Source organism: Canis lupus, chromosome 1, assembly GCF_048164855.1.
Source record: "Canis lupus baileyi chromosome 1, mCanLup2.hap1, whole genome shotgun sequence".
Taxonomy (NCBI): domain Eukaryota; kingdom Metazoa; phylum Chordata; class Mammalia; order Carnivora; family Canidae; genus Canis; species Canis lupus.
The window spans coordinates 26429061-26447627 of record NC_132838.1 but is presented as its reverse complement, the minus strand read 5'-3'; the positions used below and the strand labels follow the sequence as shown (position 1 = coordinate 26447627).

General features: G+C 37.2%; 2 pseudogenes; both read left to right on the top strand.

Annotated features, from left to right (window-relative positions):
• The first annotated feature begins 2022 nt into the window (after positions 1-2022).
• LOC140632140 (ras-related protein Rab-2A pseudogene) lies at positions 2023-3999 on the top strand (annotated as a pseudogene).
• A 4539-nt stretch (positions 4000-8538) lies between these two features.
• On the top strand, positions 8539-9566 carry LOC140614025 (trace amine-associated receptor 2-like; annotated as a pseudogene).
• The last annotated feature ends 9001 nt before the right edge of the window (positions 9567-18567 follow it).

Below are 18567 nucleotides of genomic sequence, written 5' to 3'. Positions count from 1 at the left end.
ATCCCTGATACAGAGCTAAGGCTGTTCATGTGTGTTATTTAATATGCTATGATTCATTGACATGGAATATTTGATAGGAGCTGAAAAACTGAAAGAAATCAATAGCTTGAGTTAAGGTAGAATAATTCCAGAAAGGTCAAAAGAATGATTAATAGGAAGAAGGACTTTGTAAAAATCTGTTAAAAGTTTAAAAAGTGGTTGCTAAAGCAAAGAAATATTTACTATGGCAGCACTTACCAAATTTAAAAAGATAAAGAGAAATGAGATTGCATTAGAAAAATCAGAAAATTCCTTATTATTGTGGTCATGGTCCTGCAATTTAATTACTTTCCCAGGGAATGTAGAAAATACTTTTATTTTTAGCAATTTAATAGAATACACTTTAGATATGGTATTTATTTATTATTCATGAACAGGCAAGCAATTTGTTATGTTCTGAGTCTAATTTTGTGCTTCTTATAGATAGAACAATAATGGAGAAAAGACTAGACTTTAATTTTCTTGCCATTCATGTATCTATGTATGCTTATATTGACACTTGAAGAATATAACCTTGAAAGTATTTTATGCATTTAACATCCACAGACAATGACTGTGAAAGATATGAAAGATACGGCCATCAAAGGGTTTAAATTGATGATGGATGTCACATTCAAGAAACATGCCAAATACACCATAGAAGACAATGATTCTCAGAGGGAAGTTACTTCAAAGTTTTGTTTGATGAAGTCACCAAATAGTCATCTGCTGTACCCCTCCCTGCTCTATGGTGAGGGTATGAGGAAGACATATACTAATGTATGCATCATGCTATGTGTTTCAAAGAACTTTCTTAGAGTTCTTAGAGTTGATTTGCTAATTAAGGTTCCTGAATTCTAGACAAAAGGGAGGTCAGCTCATGTCCTATGATTTGAAGCTTAGAAGGATTGAGTATGACTTTCCAAAAATGGGCAGTAGGATGATCATAATATCAAAGTCAGTAAACCATGATCACAAAATTTGCAATTAAATCTTAAAATATATTGTCACAGAGTTGTCTTTAGCATGAGAATACTATGTGTGTGCCATTTTCATTAAAATGAAATTATTTGTTTCTTTTAGCTTTACTTCCTTTTTTAAAAATATTTGATTATTCATGAGAGACACGGAGAGACAGGCAGAGACACAGGCAGAGGTAGAAGCAGGCTCCTCATAGGGAGCCCTATTTGGGACTCAATCCTGGATCCTGGAACCACAATCTGAGCTGAAGATAGGAGTCCAACCACTGAGCCACCCAGGCGTCCCAGCTTTACTTTCTAAGAAGTAAAGTGACTTAAGGGGTGTCCAGGTGGCTCAGTTGGTTAAGCATCTGACTCCTGATTTCAACTCAGGTCATGATCTCAGAATTGTGAGATAGAGCCCTGCTAACCCACTGTCAGCATTCTACTCTGCACGGAGCCTGCTTGAGATTCTCTCTCCCTTCCCCTCTGACCCACCCCCCTCCTTTCCTGTCTTAAAAGAAAAAAAAAGTAAAGTGACTTAAATATAAATCTACAAGGTTTTCTTTGGCTTTCCTATGCTTTTTGATGAGTATACTGAAGGTTATTAGAAACTTCCTTTCTATTTTATAGTACAGTGGACTCTTGAACAACTTGGGAGTTAGGGGCACCAACCCTCCCACCCACAAAGTTGAAAATACACTTCTGGTTCCCCCAAACTTAACTACTAGTAGCCTGCAATTGACTGGAAGCCTTACCAGGAACATGAAGAGTTGATTAACACATGTTTTATATGTTATATGTACTGTATTCTCACAACAAAGTAAGCTAGAAGAAAGAAAATGCTATGAAGAACATCATTAGGAGGAGAGACTACATTTACAATAGAGTACTGATTATTGAAAAACATCCACATATAAGTAAACCCGTGCAGTTTGAACTTGTGTTGTTCACGGTTGGCTACTACATTTTCTCCCAGTATTTTCTTCCATGCTGATGCTTAACTGGTAAACAGGTGGCTAACAAGAATGGTAATTAGCGATTGTTCGACTGAGCTCGGTCGGGAGCTGTCTCCACCGGCTGTGCGGGTGTCAGTTTGTCCTGCTTCCTCTCGGCCCTTAAGTGTCTGCGGCTGACGGCCACGGCTGCGGCGGGCGGGGCCTGGCGTTTCGAGGCCGAGTGGCGCCGGGGTGAGGGGCGCGGAGGAGGAGGAGGAGGAGCAGTAGCAGGAGGAGGAGCCGTGTGCCCTGGCACCGAGCGGCCGTGGCCGTGGCGTACGCCTATCTCTTCAGGTACATCATCATCGGCGACACAGGTGTTGGTAAATCATGCTTATTGCTACAGTTCACAGACAAGAGGTTTCAGCCAGTGCATGACCTGACTATCGGTGTAGAGTTTGGTGCTCGAATGATAACTATTGATGGGAAACAGATAAAACTTCAGATATGGGATACGGCAGGGCAAGAGTCCTTTCGTTCCATCACAAGGTCATATTACAGAGGTGCAGCAGGGGCTTTACTAGTGTATGATATTACAAGGAGAGATACATTCAACCACTTGACAACCTGGTTAGAAGATGCCCGCCAGCGTTCCAATTCCAACATGGTCATTATGCTTATTGGAAATAAAAGTGATTTAGAATCTAGAAGAGAAGTAAAAAAAGAAGAAGGTGAAGCTTTTGCACGAGAACATGGACTTATCTTCATGGAAACTTCTGCTAAGACTGCTTCCAATGTAGAAGAGGCATTTATTAATACAGCAAAAGAAATTTATGAGAAAATCCAAGAAGGAGTCTTTGACATTAATAATGAGGCAAACGGCATTAAAATTGGCCCTCAGCACGCTGCTACTAATGCCACACACGCGGGCAATCAGGGAGGACAGCAGGCCGGGGGAGGCTGCTGTTGAGTCCGTTTTTACCGTCTCACTGCCCAAATGTGGCTCCTCACTTCCTCTTTCACTCTCCTGCTCAGCTGAGACATGAAACTATTTGAAATGGCTTTATGTCACAGGAGACTCTAATCCTTCGAAATTCTTGTATAACTTTGAATAAATGGTTAATGTTCACTTAAAAAAGACAGATTTTGGAGATTGTATTCATATCTATTTGCATTTGATTTCTAGGTCAATTGATGTGATTATTTTTGTTGAATGTTGTCTTGTGCCCTTACCTACGAACTGAACTGTATTAAACACTACAAAGTCATCTTGAGTATTTTAAATCAGTTTGTGTGGTTAGGTTTCCCGACACCTGTGGACCTAATGTTTAATATTCTAGAACTGTCCTCAAAAAGTTTGTCAGTTTTCAAGGCTATAAGGAAAACCAGAAGGACTCTTTTAATTCTGTATTTATCATTTACTTTCTGTATATACAGTTTAACCTGCTTGGGTGTAATTTGCCAAGCTTGAATTCTTTAATGCATTTGCATAAATTCTATACTGTTTAGAGCTTAAAGCTACAGAAGCATTGTTAGGAATTGCTTGGACACTGAATTTTAAACTTTTTGACATTGTTAACAAGCATGTTCATCTTTTCTTGTCACTAGTCCAAGAAAATATGCTTAATGTACATTACTAAAGGCTATGTATGTGTTAACCTGTTTTAATGCCAAAAGTTTGCTATATGTCCACAGTTTCTTTAAGACCTCCTCAGAAAAGGATTTGTTTGCCTTAATGAATACTGTTGGGTAGAAACACAGTATAATGAGTGAAATGGGCAGAAGCAAGAACTCCCTACACCTAAGCGACTCCAAGAAGAATGAATGTCCACATTTAGATGGCACATTATGAGGACTTTAATCTTTCCTTAAACACAATAATGTTTTCTTTTGCTTTTATTCACATGATTTCTAAGTATATTTTTCATGCAGGACAGTTTTTCAACCTTGATGTACAGTGACTGTGTAAAATTTTTCTTTCAGTGGCAACCTATAATCTTTAAAATATGGTAAGCATCTTGTCTGTTTTGAAGGGGATATGACAATAAATCTACCAGATGGAAAATCCTGTCAAAAGTAGAAAAGCTTTAGTAATTTACTCAGTGTGATGGTTTTATCCTTTTTTTTCTCTCTCTCTCTCTCCCTTGGTCTATAATGAAATTGTTACAGCAGTGCAAAATAAAATCCTATGTATAAAAAAAAAAAAAAAAAAAGAATGGTAATTAGCTTAAACACACACACACACACACACACACACACACACAAAACAAAAAACCTTGGTACAAGAAAGGGAATGAAATTCCTCACCTTCAGTTTTTTTCATCTTCCTTTTTTTCCTATGAGGATGTAGGAGGAGCACATGAATGTTATATGCATATTAGAAACCCCTATAGTAATTGCTTAAAAAGAATGTAACTTGAGAATTAGTGGTACTTACTTTAGAAATTTTTAGGTGAAAATGTTTGCTAAATCTATCTTTCAGGAATAAATCTGTCATTTCTGTAAACAGGAGTTGGGGGATTAGCTGGCAGAGATCCCAAATGCAGTTTGGTAGCATCCCTATATGGTTGTAAACAGCCATGTTCCTCCTTCTCTATCTTTAATTCCATTGCTAAAATGTGTCCCATAAAATAGTTAGGCTATTATTTCTCCACAGGGGGGATAAGACGCCAGAGCAGGAAGGATAAGTAGGATAGAACTGCCTTGGATTCAACAGTTAAAATTAGTTGGAGAATTAGCATCCAAAAATATCAGTTGGAGGGCCAAAACCCAACTCATAATTCAAAATCAAAAAGAAGAAGGAGGAGAAGCAGAAGAAGCAGAAGAAGAAAAAGAGAAAAGAAATAAAAGAAAAAAGAAAAAGAAAAAACCCCAATCCAATTAAAAAATGGACAGAGGACTTGAATAGATATTTTTATTTTTCTCCAAAGAAGATGTACAGATAGCCGATAGGCACATGAAAAGATGCTCTCAACATAATTAACCACCATGGAAATATGAATCAAAGCCACAATGAGATACCATCTCACACTTGTCAGAATGGCTATTATCAAAAACATAAGAAATTACAAGTGTTGGAAGGATGTGGAAAAAAGGGAGTCCTTGTGCACTGTTGGTAGGAATGTAAATTGGTGTAGCCACTATAGAAAACATATGGAAATTCCTCAAAAAACGACCATGTGATCCAGTAATTACACTTCTATTTATTCGAAGAAAACAAAAAAAAAAATCATAAAGACATATGCACTCTTATGTTTACTGCAGCATTAGATTAATGGGTAAAAGAGATGTGGTATATATATTTACATTGAAATATTATTCATTCATAAAAAAATGAATCTTTGCCATTTGCAAACATGGATAGACCTTGATGGTATTATGCTAAGTGAAATAAGTCAGACAGAGAAAGACAAATACCAAATGATTTCATTTATATGTGAAACATAAAAACCAAAACAAATGAACATATGAACAAAACAGAAACAGACTCATAGATACAGAGAACAAACTGATGGTTATCAGAAGGGACAAGGGTGGGGATGGACAAAATAAGTAAATGGAATTAAGAGGTACATGTCCCAGTTAAAAAATAAGTAAGACATGGGGATGTAATGTACAGCATAGGAAATATAGTCAACAGTATTGTAACAACTTTGCATGACGACAGATGATAACTAGACTTGTGTTAGGATCATTTTGTGATGTTTATAAATACCAAATCAGTACTTTGTACACCTGAAATGAATACAATCTTGTATGTCAATTATTCTTCAATAAAAAAAGAATCAGTTGAAGAAAGTTTTAAATTTCAAATCTGCATTCATCATCCTGCAGCTCTCTTAATTGTTTTATGTATTTTTTAAAATCATTTTTCTTTTTTTAAATCATTACTTAAATGTAAGAACAAAATGGGAAACTCCTTGACTACTGGCTAAGACCACTGGTTTAGGGGGCAACAATGAAACTAGAAACCCTCTCTCCTCCCATTCTATTCTCTCCTCAACCTTTATTTTCTCTGTTTCAGAGACCCTGAGAACGAAGGTTTCTGAACAACCTCATGCTTTTTCTTCAGCTTTTCTTCTGCTTGGAACCAGCTTTCTCTCTTCTGTTTAAATTTCACTCATCTATTGAGAACCAGATGGAAAGTCTTGCCCCCACCAGATCATTCTTGTCTACCTCAGCCTGAAATTCTCTTGTCCATATTTTGTTTTACATATTTTGCCTAGACCTAGTTGTTTTTTATCTGTGGTGCAGAATCATTTAGGTTTTAAGTGTTGGTGTGTTTTGCCTTATCGGCTGATTTGTAGAATCTCTGCAGCCAGGGACTAGTTCATGCTTTCTTGTTCTTTCACTATGTCTTGTGTGTTGTGGGCACTCAGTAAATAGTTATTGCTCAATGCGTGATGGTGCTCATGGGTGCTGAGGATCTATCACTTGGTCTATTAGTAACTGGTCATGTCTGATATTTGTGAAATCTTTAATGGCCAAAGACTCTCTACAGTATTAAATGTTATGCTTTGTAGTAGATAGTGCTTTTTTCTCCAATGTACTTTAAAAAGGAAAGTTATCCTAATTCATGAGCATGTTGCCTTCCAAAAGAACTTATCAAAATCTACCACTCCAAAAACAAATAATCCAGTCAAGAAACGGGCAGAAGAAATGAATAGACATTTCTCTAAAGAAGACATAAAAATGGCCAGCAGACACATGAAAAAAGGTTCCACATTACTTGTCATCATAGAAATACAAATCAAAACCACAATGAGATACCACCTCACACCAGTGAGAATGGGGAAAATTAACAAGACGGGAAACGACAAATGTTGGAGAGGATGAGGAGAAAGGGGAAGCATCTTGCACTGTTGGTGGGAATGTGAACTGGTGCAGCCACTCTGGAAAACTGTGTGGAGGTTCCTCAAAGAGTTAAAAATAGACCTGCCCTACGACCCAGCAATTGCACTGCTGGGTATTTAATCCAAAGATACAAATGCAGTGAAATGCCGGGACACCTGCACCCCAATGTTTATAGCAGCAATGTCCACAATAGCCAAACTGTGGAAGGAGCCTCAGTGTCCACTGAAAGATGAATGGATAAAGAAGATGTGGTCTACATATACAATGGAATATTCCTCAGCCATCAGAAAGGACGAATGCCCACCATTTGCTTCGATGTGGATGGAACTGGAGGGTATCATGCTGAGTGAAGTAAGCCAATCAGAGAAGGACAATCGTCATATGGTTCCACTCATACAGAGAATATAAGAAACAGGGCAGAGGATCACAGGGAAAGGGAGAGAAAACTGACTGGGAAGTCATCAGAGAGGGAGAAAATCCATGAGAGATTCTTAACTATAGGAAACAAACAGGGTTGTTAGAGGGGAGGTGGGTGGGAGAATGGGGTAACTGGGTGACGGGCATTAAGAAGGGCACATGATGTGATGAGCACTGAGCATGTGATGTGATGTGATACACAACTGATAAATTGTTGAGCACTACATCTGAAACTAATATACTACATGTTGGCAAATTGAATTTAAATTTAAGAAATATACATGTAAATGGTATTTTGCAAATTTCTGTATGCAGAATGAAGATACTGAGCCAACAAGGGGAGGGAGTGGAGACAGCCTGTCATCCTAAAGCTCACTTAGTGTCTGCTGCTAGCTCTCTATGTGACCCCCATACTAAAACATCAGGCTTTCATTTTTGCCCGTTCTGTACTGACCAGAGCTCTGAGAAGTACCACAGAGGTGTGCTTGCCCCTCACACAGAAGCAAGGGTGGCCCACCTTTGGCGTCTACCTGTGTCTGATTCAGGTGCTCTGGTTAGTGAGATGCTAGTCAAAGCTCCACACCTGGCTGAAGACGAATGTCTCCAATCATTATACATCCTTAAGTGATTCCCCCTTTCAAAATAAAAGACACCATGAAAAGAACACAACACATAATGAAACAATTTTCAAGTGAAAATAATTTCCTGGTCCCACAAGGCAGTAGACTTCAATTAAATAAAATCTGATTATTTGTTCCAGACTTATTTGAGAAAGAAGTGACTGTATTTTCTAATACATATTCAGTCTTTCTATGAACATAAGGAACATCAGTTACAATAAATTAGATAATTAATTGGTTGCTTCTCTTCTCCTTCACCTCCCCTTCCAGTCTTCTGGACTTTTCTTCTTTTTTAAAATTTCTGGCCCTGGCATAAGGTAAGAGCTTGCTAAATGTGAGTGATATAATTTGTAACCAGGAAAGTATACAGTGAATAACGACCATTTAAACTCAGGTTAACATTCTATGAACTTGAAAATAAAGTTTAAGGTAAATAAATGAGAAAGATCATAACTAATATTTTAGCATAAATTAAATCTCTTCCTTGAGTCTTCTATATTTTTCTATGAAAATTTATATAAAATATAGACTATTTTATGTATTATGTACTGCATTATGTATCTTTTTTAAAAAGATTTTATTTATTTATGCATGAGAGACACAGGCAGAGGGAGAAGCAGACGGGACTCGATCCCAGGACCCTGGGATCACGCCCTGAGGCAAAGGCAGATGCTCAACTGCTGAGCCACCCAGGTGCCCCCTATATTATATATCTGACAAAGTTTCATGTGTCCTTGCTTTTTCTGAAGGAAATATGGGATTGCTCTTCATATGGAAATGGATCTTGCCCAGGATATCAAAATGGATCTTGGACAACCACTGGGTGTCCAAGCTGTTATGTTTTCATTTATGGCAGGAGCCATATTCATCATGGTGTTTGGCAATCTTGCCATAATCATTTCCATTTCCTACTTCAGGATGCTTCACACACCAACCACCTTCCTCATCCTCTCCATGGTAGTCACTGGTTTCCTCCTGGGACTCACCAATCATGCCCTATAGTATTGTCAGATCGGTGGAGACTTGCTGGTATTTCGGGTTTACATTTTGCAAGATTCATTACAGTTTTGACCTGATGCTTGGCATACCATCCATTTTTTTATCTTTGCTCTGTGGCCATTGATAGATTTTATGCTATCTGTTACCCTTTATGTTATTCTACAAAAATGACGATTTCCCTCACTAAGCGGTTGCTACTTCTCTGCTGGTCCGTCCCCCAAGCATTTGCTTTCTAGGTGGTCTTCTCAGAGGCCTACGCCCATGGTATAGAAGGCTATGATATCTTGGTGGCTTGTTCCAGTTCCTGCCCAGTGATGTTCAACAAGCTATGGGGAACCACCTTGTTGATGGCAGGTTTCTTCACTCCTGGGTCTGTGATGGTGGAGATTTATGGCAATATTTTTGCAGTATCAAGAAAACATGCTCGTACAATCAATAACTTGCCAGAAAATCAAAATAATCAAATGAGGAAAGACAAAAAAGTGGCCAAAACTTTAGGAATAGTGATGAGTGTTTTCTTATTATGTTGGTTTCCCTGTTTCTTCACAATTTTATTGGATCCATTCCTGGACTTCTCTACTCCCGTGGTTTTGTTTGATGCTTTGATACGGTTTGTCTATTTTAACTCCACATGTAATCCCTTAATATATTGTTTCTTCTATCCCTGGTTTTGAAGAGAACTGAAGTACATTTTACCAGGTAAAATTTTCAGCTCACATTTCCATAATACTAATTTGTTTACTCAAAAAGAAACCGAATAGACTTCTGTATGAATGAATTGAAGAAAAAAACCTAGAACTTAGAAAGTCACTTAAAGTGTGTGTGTGTGTGTGTGTGTGTGTGTGTGTGTGTGTCTGCTTTTGGCTACCATGGCAAGCTTTTCATTTCTAAGACTTGAGGAAAAAATAGGAATTTTCTCTTTGAACTCCAAATCCCTCTTATTCAGAATACATGATACACCCACTACTTTTAGGTATAATAAAAAAGAAGAAAGAAAGATAAAGAGAAGATGAGGAAAAGTCTGGAATGGTGTGAAGAGAACACACAGGACTTTTATACCAGTTGGAAGGGATCAGGGTACAAGCTGAGCTTAATGACTGCTGCCCCCTCCTACCAGCACCAGCACTTTGTGTGCTATTTCTATTCGCTTTTTGTTCCTTGGCACCTGACCAGATATATTTTAAAACATCAACTAATAATCACAGATAAATGAATATAGAAATAATTTAAAAATTGCATAATCTGTCAGAAACCAATCATTGGTTACCAGAGAGTTAAAGCTTTACTAGATTTTACTGTGGTGAGGTTAAAGTTTTCTTTAAAAAAAATAAGGGCAGCCACACATTAAAGACCACAGATTTCACACATATATCATCTTAACCACAGCCGCTGGCAGTTTTCTATTTATTTGCAGGAGACTTCTACTCTGTGTTTCCTTCCTCCCTGAGACTCATCCACATTTTGTGGATTGGTGTTCTGATTTATTTATTTATTTATTTATTTATTTATTTATTTATTTATTTATTTTAAGAGAGAGAACACATGTGCAAGTGGGGGTTAGGTTAGAGGGAGAGAAAGAGAGAGTGCCAGGCCGACTCCATGCTCAGTGTGGAGCCCCACTCATGTCTGGATCTCACAACTCTGAGATCATGACCTGAGCTGAAACCAAGAGTCAGACACCAAAGGACTAAGCCATCTGGGTGCTCCTGTATTCTGATTTTTAATAAATGTAAATATATACCAAAAAGTTGTGTTTTGTTTGTTTGCCTTAATATTTATGCATACATTTTTGAATCTTAGAGTGGTAGGAGGAGAAAGCTAAAAAGAAAACTAATATTTATAGTGTGGGGGGGCTCTAGGTACTGGAAACTATATATTTGTTAATTCAGTGTCCTTTTAACTGTAAACTAAGATCCATAAATAACTCATGAAATGAAGTTAGTGGTCTGCAACTGGTGGTGTGCTGCTAAGTATTTAACACCTGGCCCTGAAAAGAAAGAAAGAAAAACAAAGAAAGAGAAAGCTTTGATTTGTAGAATTTGACAATTTTTCTTTCTTTCTTCATATATATATATATATATATATCAAGAAAATTGTCAAATATATATATATGTCAAATATATATGTATATATATACATACAAATATATAAATATATTGTATATATATTGCCCTTTACATTATTCCATGAAACTGATTCATATATATATATATATATATACATATATATAATGTATATATACATTTAGCTGATTTAGCTAAATACATTTAGCTGGTTTTAAGTTATGATTGTAAGATCACCTGGCTTTCAGAATTCCTGAAAATTTAACCTGTTTTTGTCAGTGGATATGAGTGGTGCCAGTACACCACTGGCTGCAAATGACATTTTTCATGAAAAGCAAAGAACAGAAGAAAATAGATCTCAGAATATGTCACTTATATTAAGGGTAAATATTACCTTACAACATTTTAATTTTAGTTAGTGTGTGTGTTAACCGCATTCCACTAAAATTTTTTTGGTTAATTTCTTTACACTATATCAATGAACAGATTAGCAATTTTTCCTCTTTGTGGAAGTTTACATAACTGCCTGTAAGTCTGCTTTGATTACTTAATTGCACAAATCACAAACAACGACCATTCAGCGATCAGCTGAAATATTAGTTTTGCCCACCTGCCCAAAGATAGCCCTGCCACTTATGGTCTAGACCTTCCATCCTTGCTAGCCTGCCGATAGGTTGGTCCCTCCCTATAGCCTTAACTGGAGGAAAAATGGCAGAGATCCTTTGAGATGGTGAAAGAAATTGCAAGTACAAAATAAATGGAAACAAAAATTTTTCAAGAAGAGAGTAATTAAAGCCATATGCAGTTATGAAAGCTAATATGGTATGTTGGATGCTATTGAGTCTATTTGGTAATTCTTTTTAATGAAATACTGATGTTTATGCTGTTTGGTATTTGAACACATGCACACAGATGTCCCTATCTTTATTTTTTCTTTTTATTTTAAAAGACCAATTGCTAAAATACATAAGCAAAATAGATTTTAGTTTTATTGTAAAGTAGAATCTTTTTTTTAAGATTTTTATTTATTTATTCATGAGAGACACACACAGAGAGGCAGAGGCACAGGCAGAGGGAGAAGCAGGCTCCATGCAGGGAGCCCAACGTGGGTCTTGATCCCGGGTCTCCAGGTTCAGGCCCTGGGCCGAAGGCGGCACCAAACCACTGAGACACCTGGGCTGCCCAAAGTAGAATCATTTTGAATTAATATTTATTAAATTTTCTCCCAATTCTTTGACATATGACTTTAGAAAATAAAACTAAATATCTTGGTGTAAGTTTGCTGACATTTGTTGAAGAGGTTTAGACATTCTTTTCTTTCTTTCCTTTTTTTTTTTTTTTAACAGAAGGATAATGTTTGTGATGGTGGTTGATGTTTATGCTGGTGCCTACAGATGTGATAAAAATTTGGCAGCCCAGGGATGCCTGGGTGGCTCAGTGGTTGAGCGTCTGCCTTTCGCCCAGGGCGTGATCCCAGGGTGCTGGGATCGAGTCCCTCATTGGGTTCCCTGCAGGGAGCCTGCTTCTCCTTCTGCCTGTGTCTCTGCCTCTCTGTGTGTGTCTCCCATAAATAAAGTCTTTAAAAAAATTGTTAGCTCTATGTGCACCATAAAGTTTTTTACAATGCTTCTTTTCTTTTTGTTAGATATCCTATCCATATTTTAAAAACATCAAATAGTTCCTCCATAAAGTTCTGCTCAGTTAGTCCCCTTTCATTGAAACAGATCATTTTTTCTATAGGTTTTCATGGCACTTTTTGGTTTCAGAATATAGTCATCCTGACTTGTTTGCTAGTGAAGGAAGTAATACATCTTCCTATATACTGTCTGGCTTTCATCATTTCCCAGATTTAGTAAAGTAGTCTCCCTTCCACAACCAGGATTTTTAAGGAATTTGCAAATGAGAAAACTGAGCCCAGACATATTAAATGATCTGTCCTGGATTATACAGACGGTTATAAAAACGGAACTAGAACCTGGCTCTTCTTACGCAGTGTTCTTTGTCCACTGACTGAACTGATTTTTTTCAAGATTTGTGAGACTTTAATTGGCTTTTCTTACTAAGGATTTTAGTCAAATTGATATAAATCACTAAAGCAAAAATAAATACTTCCCTCTTCCACCAATATCTTAATACATTCAGGAGTCAAGGTCTAAACAGCAATCTTTTCTAAATCAGACAATTGTCCCTCCTTTGGATATCAGCCAATGTTTAATTTAGCCTACACATATCTGTGTATTTTTAATATATAGAAGGATACCTTATCTTTGCTACCTTATCCTCCCAGAATGAAGCCAAAATTCCCATGAAACTGATATAAAATAGTCCTTCATATGGGAAAAAAAAAAAAAACCTGAGAAGTACTTGGGACATTAAAAATACACAGAATATTTCAATATCCTCCAGGAAAGAGAGTTAGAAGGGCAATTACACTGGGGCTCTGCACTTTACTCCTCTGTTGGAGCTCCTGGATCTGAATACCCCACTTCAGGTCTCTTGAGAGCAGAGGCAAACTTACATGAATCAGATATCTCAATCCTTAACACTGCACTTCCTAGAACTTCCTGACATCACACCTGTAAAGCCACCATAAGAGACTCAATGGTTCCCAACTAACTTTTCAGAAGAGGGAAGGTACTGGGTCAATTTAAAAAATTGGAAATGTACTATCCCTTTAAAAAAAAAAAAAAAAAGCCAATTTACTCTCTTTTACAAAATAGTTGGACCAGATCACTAAATTTCATAGAAAACCAGAAATTGTTGCAGTAGAGGATGTAGGATTTTTTTCCTAACTGGAAAATGATTATTATGAAATTTAAGTGAAAGAAACTTTGTAAATTTTCCTTCAAACTTTATTTGGCAAGGTTTGTAAATTTCTATGTGGTGGCATATAAAACATGTTTTTATAAAATTCAAGAACTATGCCAAACTCGATTTAATAAATATAAGGTACTTAAATGTCTCAATAATGCTAAATTGTACTCTCCCCTTTAATATTATAATTTAATAAACAATTCTTGTTATATTCTACTTAATTCACTACATATTTCAATTTTGGTATTTTTCTCTTGCCAGCAGCATTGACTTAAGGTATTCAGCTGTTCTTTGCTGCTCAAAATTATTTACTCACTTCAGATACAAAGAGTCCAAACAAAAAATGCAGTTTCCTTATTGTCTAGAATTGTTCTTCTGGAATTCATTGAACATACAAATAACATAGGTATCTTGCTAAGAAGTGCACTTTGGGATAGCTTAAGATTTTTCATTTCCCGGGGATCCCTGGGTGGCGCAGCGGTTTGGCGCCTGCCTTTGGCCCAGGGCTCGATCCTGGAGACCCGGGATCGAATCCCACATCAGGCTCCCGGTGCATGGAGCCTGCTTCTCCCTCTGCCTGTGTCTCTGCCTCTCTCTCTCTCTGTGACTATCATAAATAAATAAAAATTTAAAAAAAAAAGATTTTTCATTTCCCAAAACATTCCTGGGAGATGACAATGTGGCTGTTCTATGGAACATGCTTTGATGAGCAAGGCCGAGTGGGAGAAATGATAAGCAGATGAAGCCATAGACTTTCTGCTGTCCAAATACCTCAGATGTGAATTGTTATCATAATTAGAGAAAGAAAGACATGGTGGGAGGGTCACTGAACAGGAGCCAAAAGACCTAGGTTATAATGTTGGTTCCAGCCTTTAATGGCAATAGTTACTTCAAGGCTTTAGTTATAGTGGGAATGTGCCTTTCAAGTAATTTAGAAACTTTAAGACATAAAAAATTTTAATTGTGGACTGGGTTTCATTTAGCATACTGTTTATTTTGGGAGGAAGTTTATTACCTACGTTCTGAGCAGCACTTAACTGTTTTCCTGATATTTTAATCATTCCTAAACCAGATGTCTCTACTACCATGAGAGAAGATGCTTATTAACCAGATTTCGGGTGTTGTTGGGATTAGTGTCCTTGCATTTAACTCAACAAGCTGTTACTACATACCTGCCATGTACACAGCTCTGTAGAAAGTGTTGCAAGAGTTGGAAGGGTAATGGGGATAGACAGAAAATTTTTTCAAGAAACTTACAGTGAAGGGGCACCTGGGTGGCTCAGCAGGTTAAGTGCCTACCTTTGGCTCAGGTCATGATCCCAGGGTCCTGGGATAGAGCCCTGCTTTGGGCTCCCTGCTCAGTAGGAGCCTGCTTCTCCTTCTCTCTGTTCCCTTCACCCGCATTGTGCTCTCTGTCTCTCTCAAATAAATAAATAAAATCGTATTTTAAAAAAAAAAGAGATTTACAGTTAAGATAAGGCTATTTTAGAAAACAATTGTGCCAGAAGGAAACAAAGGTATTTGAAATCAAAGTCCCTGTAACATGAGGAAGTGGAATCACCTATCTCTGTGATCTTTGGCCACCCTAATACTGTATAATTTCATGAGGTTAACTCCAACTGGGAGAGTCAAAAAAAGATCCTGGAAGGAAATGATACTTCTGCTGAGCCTTGAAGTGGTCAGAGATGAAAAGGGCAATCAGGTGCAGGAAAGGGGATTGGCTAAGCCATGGAGTGAGCATTTGCAGGGCAGTATGGGGACTGCTGTGGGCAGAGTGTCTGTGCTATTGCCAACTGCAGGAAGAAGAGGCAGCAGACAGATGCTGGTAACATATACTTGCAGCGTGCAGAAGCATGCTCTGCTGTTCTAGCCAGGGTGTGCTTTCTCAGGCTCTTTCCCTTGTGTCCAACGGAAAACGTGTATGTGATCTTGATAAAAAGTATACTTAGAACAGTTCCTCTTGGGTCCTCTAACACTTTCTCTGATGCATAATTTTAGCAGAGATTCTTCTGTTCTGCTGGTTTTCAAAAATGCCATTGTTTACAGCTAATTATAAGAAAGATGTTTGGCTTTGCTTTTTGTTTTTGCTCTTCTTTCTGCCCTCGCTTTCCGAAATGCAGGTTGCTCTGCCTGTTCTCCGTGCATTTTTACTGTCACTTTAAATGTGTTTCCTGATAGCCAGCTGCTTTTGAGAAGGCAACATGCTCAAGAGGTCGCCTCTACCCGTGGCCAGCTGCTATGTGATTAGACAAGGCTGACTCACGAACTGTGAGCCATTTGGAATCAATCAGTCATTTACGTGCCAGATGCTACTTTTACTTTTTGGTGTCATCACATGTAAACTACTACAGTTATAAAGTAGCCTTACAGAAAGAACTATTTTCCTTCTGTTTTTTAGTTTTCAGTGTTATATTTGAATATAGTCTACCTGTCATCCTTGAAATGTCTTCCAAGGAGTCTTTGTGATTGTAGTCTTTAAATAGTCCTTATAGACTATATTAGGTATTAAGGAATTAAGCAGAAAAGATCCAATATATGAATTTTCATAAATTTCAAACCTTTGCTTTTTGTTTGTTTTTATTATACTACCTATACTATTTACGCCTTATACTGTCACCCTGCTGTCTTGATTTAACAAATTCAATAGAAAATTAATACAAATCTGCTCTTTGGGTAAGATTTACTATCAGGTTAAGCATGATGATAGAGCATTAAAAACAGAATTCATATTTGAGACTTTGTAGCTTAAGATAAATTTCTTAGAAGATTATATTAAAATTGACATCATTTTTTGACTTGTGGTAAGAGAAATGAAACACTGTTAGCGTTAGTTCTAGGCCTTTGAATCAGTGCCGGTTTTGATAAGAGACTCTTTCTTACTGGCACACCATGAGCAGACTTTCAGAAGAGTGCATGGTTTCAGAGGCTAGTTTGAAATTTTATGTGGTTTTCTTAAGCAGTTGGGCAATCAGTTGAAATATGCAAGGCTTCAGCCTTAAATTCCAGGACAATCAGAATTCAAAGGAGAAAAAAAAAAAGAAAGCACATTATTTATTAATGTTATCCAAATTTTTTTTTTGTTATCCAAATTTGTGTTCAAATTTTTTAAAAAACTTTAAAATTTCCTTCTTATTACATTTAATTTGAGTCAGTGTATTAAAGAACAACAGTACTAATTATTCATATCTCCCTTTGCTGATCCTTCATACTTGATATTTCTCAACAGTTAAAAATGAGAAAAATCTTAATTTGGATTACAGTGTATGTACGTACATACATACATAGATGGCAATGGCGATTTTAAGTTCTTTACCAAATAGGATCCAGAACAGGATATTGTGTTTTCTAGCAGTGGTGATACTTGTATTAGTTGGTGCCTTACAGATAGCATGTACAAATATCTGCCTCCTTCTGTTAGAACCATGGATCATAAATTTCCCATTTTCTACTACATCTTATATAATACTAGCACTTTAAGGTTATGGAAATTTGATTCTGAACCAAAAATTTGCTGTTGGGCTACCTTTTCCTCCTACTAAAATCAATGTGTTCACTGAAGATTCTCTTCAATGAGCTTTAGCTCCATGATATAATCTTGCATTGAAAATCTGACTTCTTACACATGTATGTGATTGGAGATACGCCAAACTTTTTATCAGTCGGTGCTTGAAAGTGAAACTTAAGGGAGAAAAAGAAAAAGATCCCCAGAGTAAGTTCCTCAAATTATCAATATTTGAACATTTTAAACTTACAAAAATGGCAATTTCATAGAGGCATGTAGTTCAACATAGTAAATTACATGGAAGATTCAAAATAAGGCAAACTTGGAGGAGATGCCATAATTCTTAGGAGGAAAAGCAGGGAGGAAGGTAAAAATAATGCTAATGGTGTTAAATATTTTCAGAGACAACTTCTCCACTTCATAGAGGAAACTGAGGCTCTGGGACACTGAAAAACTTGTCCAAAGTAATATGGTTAATAAGTGGTTGAGCCAATCATCAAACCAGGTCAGCCTGATTTCAAAGCCCTACTGTAGGATGTAAGACAGCTAGGAGACTGGAAACTGCATCACACAATACATCTTTGTAAACATTCATTTGAGGTCTTCTCCAGTTCTGAAAGTACCAAAGTACTGAAAGTGAAGTTTCCCTTGTATAAAATAGTAATGTGCAAGGTGGAAAATTTGACCTCATGTCAAAACGCCTCCTAGAATCCTCTCAATCCTTAAAGTGGAGCAGTTATTTATATGCAGTACTCCCATGATGTTGTTTCAGGGTCATAATTGTCATCATTAAGGTCATATGGGCAATTGAGATGTGACAGGGAGTTTCTTGGGCAATAATATACTTGAAGTACATAAGTCTTCAAGGACTTACATACTGTGCAAGTTTAATTGTGAGTCTGTGCTTTCCATACACTATTTAATTTATGAGAGTATGTGAGTTTCAGCTGGAAGAAAATCTCCAACTCTGCGAAGTGATTAGGTAAGGTGCTAAAACATTGCATAAATGACTGGAAAGAGCCAGTATAACCCCATCTTAATGCATTCATGAAACGCCAAGGAGTCATGTGCCATCACTGTCACCACCTCCCAGGTGCATTTAGCTGAAGCAGTTAGGAGCCCCTGCCCCCACTGACTCTTTTGTATTTATCTAAACTCAGTATCTTGAATCCTCTTCTCAGTAGCCTAAGGGATCAGTAAAATATGTCTACAGTAATCTTTCTACTTGTCTAAATGTTGCCTAAATAACAAGAGATTATTTTATAGCACCATAGAAGCAATTTAGTCCTGGAAGATAAGCTCATGAACTGTGCTCTTGGATCTAGTCTATTTGTTTATAGCAAGGTTTCAAGCATATTGAAGCAACTGCTTTTATTGGAAGAA